This window comes from Tursiops truncatus, chromosome 9 (genome assembly GCF_011762595.2).
Source record: "Tursiops truncatus isolate mTurTru1 chromosome 9, mTurTru1.mat.Y, whole genome shotgun sequence".
NCBI lineage: Eukaryota > Metazoa > Chordata > Mammalia > Artiodactyla > Delphinidae > Tursiops > Tursiops truncatus.
Window position 1 is genome coordinate 98,195,907 of NC_047042.1, and position 16,734 is coordinate 98,212,640.

General features: G+C 44.7%; 1 protein-coding gene across 6 annotated transcripts in view; it reads right to left on the reverse strand.

Moving 5' to 3' along the window:
* Window positions 1-868, reverse strand: part of EZH2 (enhancer of zeste 2 polycomb repressive complex 2 subunit) — a 62,042-nt gene extending 61,174 nt beyond the window's left edge. For 3 of the 6 annotated variants that reach the window (XM_073810039.1, XM_019933901.3, XM_019933897.3), the window contains exon 1: window positions 712-867. The gene's annotated coding sequence lies outside the window, so the exon portion shown is untranslated. Of the gene's footprint in view, window positions 1-560; window positions 670-711 lie in introns of those variants that run through there. The other 3 variants (XM_073810038.1, XM_019933893.3, XM_073810037.1) reach the window with 3 other exon arrangements.
* Between the last annotated feature and the right edge of the window lie 15,866 nt (window positions 869-16,734).

Below are 16,734 nucleotides of genomic sequence, written 5' to 3' on the forward strand. Positions count from 1 at the left end.
CGAGGAGCTCCGGGGCTGCTTTCCGGGGAAATGTCAGACGCGCGGCCGCTCGGAGTCCGGTCTCCGCGCGCCGTCCCGGCCCCCACGGCCCCGGCCGAGCCTGCGCCCTCACGGGGAGGGGGCGTGGAGCCGAGCCCGCCCGCTGCACCGCGGCCGCCGCTCCCCACGCCACTCTCCCGCCCGCTGTCAGGCCCCGGTGTCACTGCCCCTTCCTCGCGCCGAGCTCCCTCGAGACACAGTCCGTCCTTTGTCTGAGTGCGCACTCGGCGCCGAGGTCCCACCAACTTGTGTGCGTCCCGTCCCACCCGGGCGCTCCCGCCGCGGCGCTCCACACAAAGGAGACCGGGGCTCGGGCGGCCGGCCCGCCCCGGGCACCGGAGCGCCCCCAGCCCAGCCCCGGCGCCTCCGGAGGGGCGGGCACGCGAGAGAACCCCTTCGCTTGCCCCCCGCGGCGCCCGCCCGGGCTCCCGCCTCGGGTCGCCGGGTCCGGCACTGCCCGCCCGTGGCGGTCCCACAGGCCGGCCCGGACCCACGGCCCCTTCAGAAGGTTCTCCTCTCACCCCGCCAGCCAAAGCGGCACCCCGAGAGAGCCCGCTCGGGGCGATACCCGGACAGGCAGAGCGGCGGCGGGGATGTCCCACCACCGCCGCCGCCGCCCCTCGCCGGGCTCCAGAGCCCCGCCAGCCGGCCGGCCCGACAGCGGCGCGTTACCTGCGCCCCGCGCCCCAGCCCGCGCCGCTCCCGCGCGCCGCTCCCGCGCGCCGCCGCCGCCGCCGCCGCCGCTGCCGCCGCCGCCGCCGCCGGGGCTCCACCGCCTTCTGCGTCCCAGTGGGTGTCGGACGCTCCCGGACCGAGCGCCAAACCCGGCAGCCCAATCGCCATCGCTTTTATTTGGCCCCCCCTGTCCAACCAAGCGCCGCCCCGATTGGCGGGACGCGAGGCGGGCTCCCATCCAATCACAGGGCCCGCCGGGCTCTGAGGCGCAGAGCCAGCCCCACGCCGAGGCACCCGCGGGACTCGGCCGGGCCGGGCTGGCGGCGCGTGCGCGCGGGCGGGCGGGCGCCGAGGGACGCCGCCGCCGGTGGAAGCGCTGCGCCGGCTCTTTGTTCTTTCGCGGAACGCACGGCGCCTTTCAGGAAGGCGGTGGGCCGACGCGCGGGGACGAAGGGCCTCTGGAGCCCGAATCCCGGGCCGCGGGCGGGAGGCGGACAGGGCGGGGTGGCGGGAACCGGCCGGAGGGCGGGACGGCGCGCTCGCGGCTCTTGGCGGGAACCGCCGCCTCAGAGTTCCCGGGCCGGAGGGGCGGGGCGGGGCCGAAAGCCAAGTTTGAACCAGTTCAAAACTCGGGGGTGGTAACGGTTTCAACCGCTGCACTCTTTTCCCCGCGCGCGGAGCCGAGGCCCGGGCCGGCCGGCGAGCGCGCGGGAGGCGCCTGGACAGGAGGGCCCGCGGTGCCCCGTTTGCCGGCCAGATGCGCTCTGGGGCCCCGGCTCCAGCCCGGCTGGTCTCGGGCGAGGAGCCGCGAGCCTCCCGCGCTCCAGTGTGGCCAGCGTGCCGCCCCCGAGCCGAGCGGAGCGCCCTGCCCGCTACTTTTGTCTGCTGCCGCCCCTCGGCCGCTTGGCCCGCCTCGGATTCCCGGCCCGCTGGACTTCGGTTGGTCGAGCCCGCAGTGCCCTTGCCTTAGAAACCTGGCACAGAGCAGCGTCACAATTATTTCAAATTCCTCATTTAGAGCGCCTTGTTCAGACCCTTCCAGTGCTTGTAGTGCCAAGCACGTGTCAACGTTAAAAATCATTTATCAAGGATGAGTGCCGTTCACTTGCCTCGTGCTAACGCCTCTGGAAAGTATTAGGATGATTGCAACATTTTTCAAGTATTAAAAAAAATGATCTTGAGGTAAGCCTGTTTCAACCCAAAGGAATTAGGAATATTCTACTTCGGATACAGTCTCCACTTTTGATTTTTCTGGCAATGAAGTTAAGGTTATTACGAATTTTTTTTTTTAATAGGATGCAGCTATAGGGCAAAGTAACCACTCACCCATATAAACTGGGATTCCATACTGGGAGTTCAGATGCGGTGCGGGGAGGATGGTCAACTATGAACTGGAGTTAAAAGCCTAACGGAATCATGTTTTTAATATTTTTAGTTACATTTTTAAATGATTAAGATTTTTAATGACTAGTTCCTCATGTGGTGATTTAACCCTTAGTTCTACCAACTTTCCTAAGTCACCGTCCCATTCCTCACGTATATTCTGGACCAACTCAATGTTAAAAGTTTAGGTGGAGGGAAACCAAAAGATACAGAGAAAGTACAATCATGTGCCCAAATAAAAGCAGAGTTATGAATAAATGATAAGAATAGTGCAAAAGTAAGTAGGTTATGCATCTGAGATGTAACTATAAACTAATGTAACAATTCCATCTGTCATATACCAACAGTCACCAATACATTCGGAGTCCATGGTAAAAGGCTTCCCTCTAGACCATTAATTTACAATTACTTTTTAAACCAGCCATTTAAATCTCAAGAGTTAACTTTATCCCTAAGTCACTTATCAAATTACCGATTTTGCCTGTCCTTTATATTAAATATTAAAACAATGTGGGCATTTTTTAAAGAAAGATCAAGGAAATTACATTAGAGCTTATCAGCAAATCCAGGCAATATATAAACACATCCAGCATAGTGTGAAATGCCATATAAATTGTAAGGCATTTAGAACCAAGGAATGACGTTGGATCAAGATGTTCCCCCAAAAACTCAGAAAAGGAAATTTTAGCTGGACCCTAAAGAAAGCATAAGATTTAGATTGATGGGGCAGTGAGGGCACTTGAGATGGGAATGAACAGGTACTCCGAGTGATTATGTGGAATCTAACTAGAGCTGAGAGCACCAGTTGTGAAAGAGAGAGCGGATTAGAAAGCCAATATTATAATATTTATATTTACAATACACATTTATGTTAAGTAGAATATGAAGGCTGACTTGGAGCAGGAAGTAGGGGTGCCAGTGGATCACAACATTGTCTTAATTCAGGGGTAACATTATCCAGTTAAGCAAGATGTTTTAGGTCACAGTGATGGCAAGAAAAAAGGCTAAATTGAAAACTGCCAAAAGGCTTCATTGCATGTGGAGGGCATACATTATCTTGCAACTCAATTTTGTATATTCGCAAATACAGGAAAGTTGGGAGGGAGAAGAATTATTTCATTTTAGATACTAAGAAAAATTATCTGAAGATTTCCAAGCAGGGAAAGCAAGAAAATGTGTGTGTGTGTGAACCCCAAATTACTGAAGTAGAAAGCCAGGCTGAACACAAAGGTAGATGTGAAGGGTGAGAGTCACCAGTAGTAGTTATGCTACTACTAGTAGGTCATCCTGTCCTCTGTTAAAGACAGATTTACTATGAACAGTTACGGGATAAAACCAAGAGTGGAGAGTTAAACTCTGAAGTCAGGACATAGCCCTACCTTAGCCAGGGCTGTTCTCCCAGGGCCTACCACTGCCTGCACACAGTGTATCATCAGGGTTTTCCAGGGGGCACAGGAGAAGGTCAAGGGCAAAATTAAGGCTGTTAGCATCACAGAACTCCCCTTTCAACCCCCTGAACGGGATTTACTTCTCACACATTCTTATATTCACTCAGCATTCAACAAGTATTACGGAGGGCTCACTATGTGAAAGCACTGTTCTAGGGTCTAGGAATACAAAGAGAACAAAAGAAAAGTCCCTGCCTTGGTGGAGCTGATAGTCTAGTGGAGAGAAACAAACAATAAACAAATTATACAGCATATGAGTGATAGTAAATAAAACGGGGAAACACGTAGCATGGAAGGAGGGAAGCATTGAATGTAAATGCTGCAATTTTGAAATAGCTTTCGGAAGGCCACACTGAGAAGGTGACATGTGATGGAAAACTTGGAGGTGAAGGAGCACCTCCTGAGAAAGATGTTCAAAGAGGAGGGGATGGCAAGTGTCTGGGCCTGAGGTGGGAGCCTGCCTGGTGCTCTAGGGGGAGGGGGAGACTGGTGGGAGGTGAGGGGGCACAGGCAGATCTCGCGCCTTGCGGGCCGTTGTTAGGAGTTGACTTTTTACTTCAGTGAGACGATTTGGAGCAGAAAGGTGATTGGATGATTTAAACGAGATCACTCTGGCTGCTGTGTTGAGAGTAGCCTGAAGTGGAGCAAGGGCCAAATCAGAGAGCAGTTAGGGGTCTATCGTAATAACCCAGGCAAGAAATGACTGTGACTGGGAAGCTAAGTGGTGACAGTGGAGCTGGCAGGCTGTAGTTAGATCCTGGGTGTGTCTTGCAGGTACAGGCAGTAGGAGCGGGATAGGGATATGGGGCTGGAGGTTTGGAGATCAGAGTTTAGTTTGGGACACAGTAAGTTTAAGATGCCTGTTTTCAACCAAGTCGAGCTATCAAGAGGTTGGTAAGTTATTGATGGGAGGAAAACTTGTCCTCTACCAATTTAGGACCTAGTTATCAGTGCCAGCAAATTAATTCACAGCAGAGTAACAGGATAAACTTTCGTTTATTATGCCTGCAGGAGTACTTCTACAGAGAGAGTAGCTCCCCAAACAGCAAGAGGTCAATGTTTATATACCAGCTTAATAAAGGGCGGGGGAACAGGGGAGGTTTAAGCCTTCCAAGGATGGAACATTCTGATGAGGCTTGTTTAAATGACTTTTTTTTTCTTCTGGAATGTCCCAGTGCCTGAGATAGGTCACCTCCCTGACGGGAGACTTGCTGGGGAGGGCAGGTAGCTGACTCTGTGAAGCTCTCACTTTAGTCAGATAAAGGGAGTCCAATAAGTTCTTTCAGCATGTTAGAGCTGAGATGTTCGCACTTTGGGGTCATCTTTATACCATTTCTGTTATAAAAAAAAAAATTAGTTATAGGAGTCTGGACTTAGGGGAGAAGTTGTGACTAGGAATGTAAGTTTGGGAATCATCAGCATATAAATGGTGGTTAAAACCAAGGGAATAGGGGTAGACAGAAAAGAAGTTGAAGGTACTCTACCGTGACGTTTGTGGCAATGAGGAGAAACCAATAAAGACAGAGGGAACGACCAGCCAAGTGGGAAAGTGTGGCATCCTGGGAGCCAAGGGGAGGAGGTGTTTCAAAGAGGAGAGTAATCGTTGCACAATAAGTAAGATGTCCAAGACTTAACCCTCGAATTTAACAACATGGAGAGCATTGGTGACCTCGATAGCACACTTTCAGTAGACTGGTTGGAGTGGATTTCATAGTGAATGAAGATTGGAAATAGCAATTGTAGCCAACTCTCTCAAGAGTTTTACTACAGAAGGAGAGAAAATATACTGGAACAGTAAGTGGGATCGAGAGAAAGATTTTAAGATCATTAAGAGAAATAACATACCACGTTGGTATTCTGATGAAAGATCTAGTGGAGATGGGAAAACTGGTGATTCAGGAAAGAAAGCATATTGCTGGAGCAACATCTGGTGTGTTAGGAGGCATGGACTCCAGACCCTGAACAGGTGAAAAGAGATGGGTCCTGGAGCCTGTCAGCACCCTAGCAAAGACTGACCTTTGCTAGGTAATGGCCAGGAGAGAAGGTAGACTACCTGGACACAAATGCAGGTACATGGGTACATCTGGTAAGCGTTTACATCTGATTGCAACAGACACCCATCGGTAATTACCTGACTGAGAATGGGTAGTGTGTAAATGAGTATGCAGTTTGTTAGGGCAAAAAACTGTTTAGACCATTATATTCCAGCATCACATTTTTATCAACTCTCCCTTTTTGGTCTTAAAATAATTTCTCAGTCCTAATAGAGATAGAAAACTGATTATTTGGGTTTTAGACATAGAGAATACAGAGCAAAAGCAAAACATCTAAACGTTTTGGAGGACAAATGAAGAGCTATAGGATATAAAATTTGGCTAAGAGGTTTGAGCTTGTCAACAGAGGAGTAGCAACTGAAGGCCCGAGAAGGGATGAACTCTCGTAAAGAACGAGAGCGGCCTTATACTGCAGGCCGGAAAACACCCAGGGCTGGGGCCAGGAAACGTGTGGCATGTAGAGAAAGCTTAATTAAAAATTATAGCATTGGGCTTCCCTGGTGGCGCAGTGGTTGGGACTCCGCCTGCCGATGCAGGGGACACGGGTTCGTGCCCCGAGCCGGGAAGATCCCACATGCCGCCGAGCGGCTGGGCCCGTGAGCCATGGCCACTGAGCCTGCGTGTCCGGAGCCTGTGCTCCGCAACGGGAGAGGCCACAACAGTGAGAGGCCCGCGTACCGCAAAAAAAAAAAAAAAAAAAAATTATAGCATAATTTGGTCCTGATTTAAATTAGCCTGACCTTTTAAGAAAAAGGTTGAAATAGTCACCTCTAGAAAGCCAAAGGGGGCTGTGATAGGCAGCCTCTAAAATGCTCCCAGGTGTTACCGCCTCTTGATCTTCACAGCTTTGTGTAATCTCCCCTTGAATGTGGCTGGATCCACTGGCTGATTCACTTCTAATTAATAGAATACGCCCACATGAGTAATGGGATGTCATTTCTGAAATTAGGACCTACCCCCCACCTCTTTCTCCCTCTTTCTCTCCCTCATCTCTTGCTCTGGATGAAACAAGCTGTCATCAGTTTTATCCCTTACGCCTCCACCACCCTTAATTCCAGCCATGTTGTACTACCCACTTTCCCAAACACAAATTCAGCGAAATTGATCAGGATGTTACCATTTTACTTCGACTTTTAAAAGAGAAATTTGATCAAGTCAAATGAATAGATTAAAATAGATTTAAACATTTAGGCAATCTAGAAATTATCTGAGAGTTTTAAAGGAATCCAAGTGTGAAACTGAGGGATGCTTGGCCAAAATAGTGTTACAAATGACCCCTGGGCAGAATATCATTTTACAAATGCGACACTTGTCCTACAAAGGATTACTGAGGATTTGGGGAAGCTGAGAACTGATGAATCTTACCATGACTTTGAACTATAATGGGAGAAATGATCAATAAAGACTAAAATATATTATATGAAAGAGAACATGGTTTTAGCAAAGGATAAGAGCTGGAAAGGAAAAAATAAAATTGATTACATGATGGCATACATAGATACTCCAAAATAATCTTCAAAGTATTAGAATTCATGAATGAAGTTAGCAAGGTCACTGGATACAAGGCTAGTTTACAAAAATCAATTTCTATATACCAGCAATAAACAAAGAGGAAATTAAACTCTTAAAGTAAAACCATTTACCTTTTGAAAAACATCAAATACCTAATAATAAATCTGATGAAAAATGCACATGACCTCTATCCTGAATATTACAAAATGATACTGGGAAAAACTTTTAAAAGACTTAAATAGGGGGAATGTCATTTTTGTGATTTAGAAGATGCCTAGATTCAACACAATGCCAATCAGAATCCCAGGAGGGTTCATGGGTGTGTGTGTGTGTGTGTGTGTGTGTGTGTGTGTGTGTGTGTGTGTGTAAATTGACAAGTTGATTCTGAAACATATGTGAAATGCAAAAGGCGGAGAAGACCCAAGACAATCTTGAAGAAGAAGAATGAAGCTGGGAGACTTCATGACCAGATATCAAAACCTAGCTTTTTAAAGCTATGGTCATTAAGACAGTGATATTAACACAAAGATGGACAAATGGACCCATGGGAAACAAAATGGAGAGCCCAGAAATACACCCATACCTATACGGTTACCTGATTTATAACAGAGGTGACCTGGCAGCTCAGTGGAGAAAGGAGAGTCTTTTCAACAATTGGTCCTGGATATCCTTATGGGGAAAAAAAAATCTTCGCCTCTACCTCTTACCAGATGGGTTACTGATTTAAATGTGGAAGAAAACGCAGAGAAATATCTTTATGATCTTGCAGTAGGCGTAAAGTGCTTAAACAGGATGCAAAAAGTGTTCACCGGGGCTTCCCTGGTGGCGCAGTGGTTGAGAGTCCGCCTGACGATGCAGGGGACACCGGATCGTGCCCCGGTCCGGGAGGATCCCACATGCCGCGGAGCGGCTGGGCCCGTGAGCCATGGCCGCTGAGCCTGCGCGTACGGAGCCTGTGCTCTGCAACGGGAGAGGCCACAGCAGTGAGAGGCCCGCGTACAGCAAAAAAAAAAAAAAAAAAAAAAAAAAAAAAAAATGCTCACCATAAAGAAAAAAAATGATAAGTTGAACTACATTAAGAACTTCCATCCTTCAAAAGACACCATTACGATACTGCAAAGGCAGGCCAAAGAAGAAATCCACAATACTCATATCTGGCAAAAGACTTGTAATTAGATTATGTAAAGAACTCCTAGGGACTTCCCTGGAGGTGCAGTGGTTAAGACTTAACCTTCCAATGCAGGGGGTGCAGGTTTGATCCCTGGTCAGGGAGCTAAGATCCACATGCCTCATGGCCAAAAAACCAAAACAGAAGCAGGGACTTCCCTAGTGGTCCAGTGGGTAAGACTCCACGCTCCCAATGCAGTGGGGGCGGATTCGATCCCTGGTCAGGGAACTAGATCAGCAAGCTTGCTGCAACTAAGAGCAACTAAAGAGTCCACACACCGCAACTAAGAAGTCGGCACACCTAAGCTAAGAAGTTGGCATGCCGCAACTAAAGATCCCACATGCCGCAACTAAGACCCGGTGCAACCAAAATAAATAAATAAATATATATTAAAAAAAGAAGCAATACTGTAACAAAAAAAAATTCAACACAGACTTTAAAAATGGTCCACATCAAAAAAAATCTTAAAAAAAAAGAACTGCTATAAAACAGTTTGAAAAAGAAGACAAAATATTAGGAAGTGGTCAAATACAATGCACCTTAAACTGGCACTCTGAAAGAGTAAATGTACAAATGTCTAATAAGTATAAAAAGGTGCTCAATTTCACTAGTTATTAGAGAAATGCAAATAAAACCATAACGCAATACCACTACATACATACCAGAATAGCTAAAACAAACAAAATAAAATACAGAAGATACCAAGGGTTAGCAAGAATGTGAAACAATGAAAATTCTTATACACTACTAATAGGACTATGAATTGGTACAACCACTTTGGAAAATTGAGAAGAGGTAGTGGCTACTGAACTTGAACAAATATTGAACCCTCGGTAACATAGCAACTCTACTCCGAGGTCTAGATCTAGCAGGTATGTATGTGTGTATGTATACTTACCAAGAATATACTTTCTTGAACACATGTATGAGAATGTTCAAAAGAGCAGTATTCCTAAAAGTCACAAACTGGAAACATCTAAATGCCCATCAACAGTAGAATGAATAAATTGTGGTCAGTTCACAGAATGGAATACCCTACAACAGTGCAAATGAACAATCTACAGCTACGTAGAACAATGTGAATAAATCTGATCAACATAACAATTGAGTGAAAGAAGTCAAAAAAAAAGAATATGTATCATATGATTTTGTTTATTTAAAATTCCTTAACAAGCAAAACTGACCTGTGATGTTACAAGTCAGGATAGTTGGTTATCCCTGGTGAGGCTAGTGACTGAGGAGAACATGAGGGCCATTTCTGGGGTGCTGAGGATGTTCTACTCCTTGATCTGAGTGCTGGGTAAACAGGTGCATTTTCTTGGTGAAAATTATTTAAGCTATTTCTATTTGTATGTTATACTTCAATAATAAGTTTTTTTCACTTTTGGGTTTTTTTTTTTAAGATCAAGGAGAAGAGAAAGAGCCAGCAAAGAAGACTGAAGGGGGTGAACAATGACAAAGGAGGAAAACCAGAGTGTCGTGTCCCAAAAGCCACATGAAAATAGTCTATGAAGAAGGAAGGGGTGTACCCATAATATATGAAGAACTCTTAACAACTCAACAATAGAAAGGTGGATATCCCAAATGTATAAACAATAAAAAGACAAATAGATAAAGGATTTGAATAGGCATTTCTCCAATGAAGATATGTGAACGGCTAACAAGCACATGAAAAGATGCTTAACATCATTAGTCATTAAGGAAATGCAAATCAAAACCACCACTTCTCACCCACTAGGATGGCAATGATCAAAAAGACAGACAATAACAGGTGTTAGCAAGGATGTAGAGGGATTGGAACCCTCAGACATTGCTGGTGAACTGTAAAATGGCGCAGCACTTTGGAAAACAGTCTGGCAGTTCTGCAAAATGTAAAACAGAAAGCGTTACCATATGAACCAGCAGTTGCGTTCCTAAAACTATTTCATTTCAACGAAGAGAAATGAAAACATATAGCCACACAAAACCTTGTATATGAACATTCATAGCAGCGTCATTCATAATAGCCAAAAAGTAAAAAAAACAACCCAAATGTCCACCAACTGATGAAAGGATAAACCAAACGTGGTATATGGATACAATGGAATATTATTCGGCAGTAAAAGGGAATGAAGTACTAATACATGCTACAACAGGGGTGAACCTCAAAAACATGGTAAGGGGAAGAAACAACACAAAAGGCCACATATTGTATGGGGCCATTTATATCTAATGTCTAGAATGTGCAAATCTAGAGAGACAGAGGTAGAATAGCTGTTGCCTGGGACTGGAGGGGAGGAGAGGGTGGGGAGAGACAGGAGGAGTGACTGCTAAATTATACAAGGTTTCCTGGGGGATGATGGAAATGTTCTAAAGTTAGATTATGATGATGGTGGTACAACTCTGTAAATATACTAAAAACCACTGAATTGTATAGTTTCAGAGAGTGAACTTTATGGTGTGTAAATTACATCTCAAAGTCATTTTTAAAAAAGAAGGAAGTGGTGATTACTCAGGAGAACTTGCTTTGACATCCCCACCCACCAAAAGATCCTGCTTCCAGAGAAAGGATATTTGCTCAGATGGAAAGTTCCAGATAACTTATTTAGGGATAGAATAAATCCTCTATGCATTAAAAAAGAAGACCTCTGAACCATTGGTCAAAGCCTCAGGAAAGGTCCCCCAGGGAGTCAGTTGCTTGAAAATAAGGGCTTTAGCTCCCCAAAGACAGCAAAACATTACTTGTCCTAGCGTCAGGCTTAAAAACGAGAATAAGGTCTTCCCTGGTGGCGCAGTGGTTCAGAATCCGCCTGCCAATGCAGGAACCACGGGTTCGAGCCCTGGTCTGGCAAGATCGCACATTCCGCGGAGCAACTAAGCCCACGTGCCACAGCAACTGAGCCTACGCTCTAGAGCCCGCGAGCCACAGCTACTGAAGCCTGCGTGCATATATAGTCCGTGCTCCGCAACAAGATAAGCCACCGCAATGAGAAGCCCGTGCACCACAACGAAGAGTAGCCCCCGCTCACCACAACTAGAGAAAGCCCGCGCGCAGCAACAAACACCCAAAGCAGCCAAAAATAAATTAATTAAATTAATAAATAAAATTTTAAAATGGGAATAAAAAGCTTTGAGGTGTCCACAAAAGGAAATACTGCAAGCACTTTTGATCACTGCACCTAAAAGGATTAGAGAGGGAGAGGGGCAGATGGGTGTTGGAAAGGGAAAAGAGAAGAAATTCTGCTGAATAAAGACAGCATCAGAACACTTGAGGCTAAAAACGCAAAAGTTGAGAAGCGACTCAGGTGTTCGGATTCTCTGAAAACGTATGCAATCTGGATAAAGTGAATCCAGGTTTTCTCATTGAATCCCAAGATGTTTCAATTAAAAAGTACTGCTTGCATTCTCTATAATGTACAATGAAAACAATTAAGAATGACTTCATTTGGTAAGTAACAAGCTAAGGAACTCATTATGTAAAAATACGGCATAATTAGACAAACATAAAAGAGTTTAAAATGTTTGCATAAATGTTTAAAAGTCTGAATCATACGCGACAATTTATTTATTCACTCAAAATACATCTACTTAATGTTTGCTTTGGTCCATGCCCTGCAGGAGTATAGCCAGGGGAGGGACACAGAGAAGGATTCCTCAAGAAAGCAAGAGGAAAGCAAGGGAGGGAGGGAAGGAAGGATGGAGGGCTGTGGGGCTCGGAGCCAAGGAGCACAGTTAGCAATGACGAGGGGAGAAGATGTTCAGGTGGGCAGCGAGGCAACCCAGACCTCCTGATCCCAAGAGCAGAGTGACGTGGGTCCTTTCAGCAGCCCATTCCCATGACTGGTGGGGTTTGGGTGGGGGAAGGTTAATTTCCTTGGCCTCTAGAGGTGTCACCGTCTAGGATCTCAGAAGCAGGGTATGTGACCAGGATCCTGCCTCAGGACCAGGCTCAGTGATTCCTGAGTCTGGGGTGGGCAAGCTCCAACTCTTTGGCTAATAAATCTTCCCGATAACAAGATCCTACACCTGATTTCTTCCACTGTTCCAAGTCCAGGGTGGAACCCTCCTCAAACCCTTGCGCATTCTTAGTGGGTTTGAGCTGCAAGGTTCCCTCCAGCACCTGCGGTCCGGTGGGCAGTGCTGCTGCACATGCACGTGCTAACATAACCAGAGCTTTTGAAGCTCTGGTTCTGTACAAGTTCCATGGCAATCTTTTGACGTGTTGCTTTGCAATTCTCCGTGTTCTGCTGACTGTTGACTAAATGCTTATTCCTCCCATTCAAAGAGGAGCATGTTCCAAATCAATATCTTTAATATAAGAGACGTTCCAACTGCAGAAATTTATCCCTAACTTGAGGAGAAAATATTTTCCCACTGATGAAATTTATCAAACTGGTGTATAATATTCTGGGAAGAAAAACAGTAGCAGTGATAAAACTTCAGCTGGGAACCATATGTTCCAAAAAGCAACCATTTTAAACTAAGGGCAGTATATCTGTGATAGAGCAGGTTCATTCTGCAGTGTTGTCACATCTGTACCACCTGTGAAGTTTTTGCAAAAAAAATCACTGAACTTGGAATACTGCACTGGAAATAGACCTCATAAGTTACTTTTCAAATACTTTCCTACAAAGATTATCCTAGGGTAATCTTAAAAGAATGGCCCATTGCTCAATAGTTTATTATCTTATAAATATAAAAGAGTGCATAACAGTCAGTGCACACTGGCAGAAACTTCTCAGTAAAGACATCCATTGTGCCCATAATTTTATTATTTTTCATACCTTATATATTTTACAAGGCAATGTCTTTTAAAGTAGGCTGGGTTCTCACAGAAAATGGTGAGATTATTAAATTTTTTCTAAGGTGCAAAGCTATGCCAGCCGGCCTGCAAACGTGTGAGTGACAACACCATTGCTGTTTAAGCAACTGAGTTTTAGAGGGGTTTGTTATACAGCAAAAGCTAACTGATGAACTTCCAACCCTTCACCTTTGGTGAATTGTAGATAAAGCTTTTTAAAAATAATCCACAAATATAATATATACGTATGGATACATATGAATTAATGTTTAAGTTTATATAAATAGCATAGAAATACATGTGACTAAATTTCCTGGAGGAGAATGTGCTAACTTAATTCAGTGGCTTTTTCCTTCCTCAAATTTTCCAAGGGACTTATATGTCAAAATGGCTTTAACAGAATATAAAAAAATAAAACAAACAAAAATTCAAACCTTCATTAGTAGATTTGCCTTTTATGTTAGTATGTAGGCCATATGATAAAATAGCACAAACATTTATTGAGATAGAGATGTTTAGAACAAAAAAGCATGGATACTTAAAATTAATTCCCACTTTAGTTGAAAGTAGAGATGTAGTCTCTGCCTATATAATTACTTCTGTTCATTGATTATGGTATTATTAACCAAAAATAAGGTAACACCCACCATTCTTCATATCAGGAAGAATACTGTTTAAGTTCAGAGGATCATTTATTTCACTCCTGAATTTCCCACGTTTCCTGCATGTACATTGAGAAGGCTAGCTTATTAATAGGGTTAGTGTCATCCAATGAAAACAACATCTAGCTACTAGTGGTACATTTTGAACAGGCAGAATCAGTTGATTATATTTTAAGCTGAAGAAGATTATTCGTTATACCCACTGAGGTATATTTGGATGCAAGTAGCAGAAACCCTAACTATAGGTTAAGCCAGAAGAATGTTTATTACTTACTTAAGAAACTCAAAGACAGTCCATATCAGGATTGACCTGCCAACTTACCAATGTCATTAAAGACTCAGACTCTTTCTGTCTCTCCATTTTGCATATTGGCCTATTATCCCCATGCACATCACCTCAAGGTTACAAGATGGCTGTGGAAGTTCCAACTATCACAGGCAAGTTCAAGGCCAAAAGAAAGGGGACGGGGCTGAGGCAGTCACTTCTTTCTTATGTATAAAGAAAGCAAGAACTCTCCAAAAGCTTCCCTGCAGCCTTCCTCTTGCATCTCATTGGCAAGAAATGGAACACATGCTGACGACACCCTCACTGAAAGGGAGGCTGAGAAGTTGGCAGTCTAATGGAAGAGGATGGGACTGTCCTGACTGGTTTTGCAATGTCATGAGTCATCCTCCCAGGCTAGGCCCAGTGTCACCCTGAGCAAAATCGGGGTTCTATTGGCAGAAAGAAGGGAAGACAAACAGCATCCCCACATTGTCTTGCTGTCCTTACATCCCTCGTCTTCTCGACCCAATGGATGCAGGAAAGAAGAAGACACGGAATTGTGGTTTTTTTTTTTTTCTTGGCAGAGCAACCTGAATCCCTTTGAGCATCTAAGCAACAGACACTGCCCCACCCTCAGAATTTCCAAATAGGGCATTTCAGGGAGTGCCCAGAGCCCCTGAGGCCCATCCGTGGGTGACTAAGTTGAGAAATCCACCCACAGTCTTTCAGCTTGGTCCCCCACATTATACAGCTTCTGGGCTCCACTCTGCTCTTTCAAGTATGGCTGTGTTGTGGGTATGATGGTTGCTGATTCTGAATGTAGCAGTATCTCCTCTCTCCGTAACTAAGTTTGCAACTGAGGAAAATGGACAATGTCTAAAATGGCTTAACAAGAAAACTTAAATTTTCACTCTTTTCAAGGTTCATTATGTTAAAAATAAACAGACCAAACGTTAAACTGAGTTCCTACTTCAAAGCATTATCATTATTAAGCATCTAAGTGCAAAATATTACACGCAGGGAACTGCATGTGGCTGGTGGCTGCTGCTAAGAATCTATAATCTGAGACAATCCGGTGATTATCTCATTTGGGTCATGGGGGAGGGGCATGAATAATGTTATTAAGTCATTAAATAATACCTGATGACTTTAAGAAGCATAAACTGTTTTGAAAATACAAAGTTCTAGATCAGTTGTTAAGTCCTGACTCCATGCTCCAACAAGTAAAATCAGAGATCGCCAATGATGCCCAAAATCACATCTGAAACTCTAGGAAAACAGAATACTGAAGAAGCTTTTTTAAGTTAAGATGTAACTGACATACAACATTGTATTAGTTTTATACAACAACATAATGGTTTGATATAGGCACATATTGCCTGCATATGCTTCGGTTATAAAATAAGAACATTGATTTCCTTGTGTGGCTCGTGGAATCAGAAGCCTTCCTTTGTAGTCACACCTTGTAACAGTGTGAGACAGATTTCTGATAATAATAAAATGATGATTCAGGGCTTCCCTGGTGGCGCAGTGGTTGAGAGTCCGCCTGCTTATGCAGGGGACACGGGTTCGTGCCCCGGTCCGGGAAGATCCCACATGCCGCGGAGCGGCTGGACCCGTGAGCCATGGCTTCTGAGCCTGCGCATCCGGAGCCTGTGCTCCGCAACGGGAGAGGCCACAGCAGTGAGAGGCCCGCGTACCGCAAAAACAAACAAAAAAAACACAAAAGATGATTCAAAATTCTTCGGCATTCCATACACCTGAAACTAACACAACATTGTAAATCAACTATACTGCAATAATAAAAAAAAAATTCTTAGGCATTCTTAGCCAGAGAAAAAGGGACATATAGAGACTAGAACAGAAAAGTGTAGAGGAAAGGTGAATCTTTTTTTCTTTTTCCTTACTAGATTGGAAGAATTGGCTTTTCCATTTTATTTCCTTCTTTGTCAGTGCAATAAAGTGGTATCATGTGCAACTTTATGTTTTTTTTTTTTTTTAAATCTAAGCTTCTGGTTCAACTTATCACATTTCCTAACAGCAGACATTCTCTACAGGTCCTCTTGTTCTCCGCGGGATTCTGTACTTTGTACTAGTTCCGATTTTGTGGAGACCTGAATCATTCTGTAAGCAGTTATGAAATATCTCCTGTAGAGTCATGGCCCAGGACAGATGGAGGAATTAACTCAAAGAAGAAAAGCGCACTCTGAGCAACCTTATTTTCTGGCAGAAAGCCGTCGCCGTGATCTCAGGGATCAGTTCCTCCCCCTGGTCCACGGATCAGCCTGCACGGCCTCGGTTCCAGCGAAAGAGGGTCTGGGCTCCGGTTTCAGCCCTGTGGCCGTAAGATCCTATTTCCTCCGTGTCTGAGCCCAGTGATCTGAAGCAGATGCTTGTTGGAGGCTGCTTGCAATTCAACCTTCCTTCAGCCCCTTATCATCTCCTTCTAGCTCCATACCCCTGTCCCAAGTTGTCCTAGAGTTGAGATAAATAACCCCAACCTTTACAGAGCTTCTTAAGGGTGGGGAAAAAAGGCTGGGTTTCAAGGAAAACGGGATAAAATTTCTCCCTGAACATAACCCAGAGTACGGAGACTTTACATCTACTTTCTTGTCTTTTTTTTCCCATCTATGCTTTCTTTTCCCCTTTTTTAAACACAAACTTATAGCAGAAACCTGCCATTCTAGTATGTAATTTAAAATCTATTTTACTCTAGTATTAAAGATGTCCCATATAAGAGAGCTTATC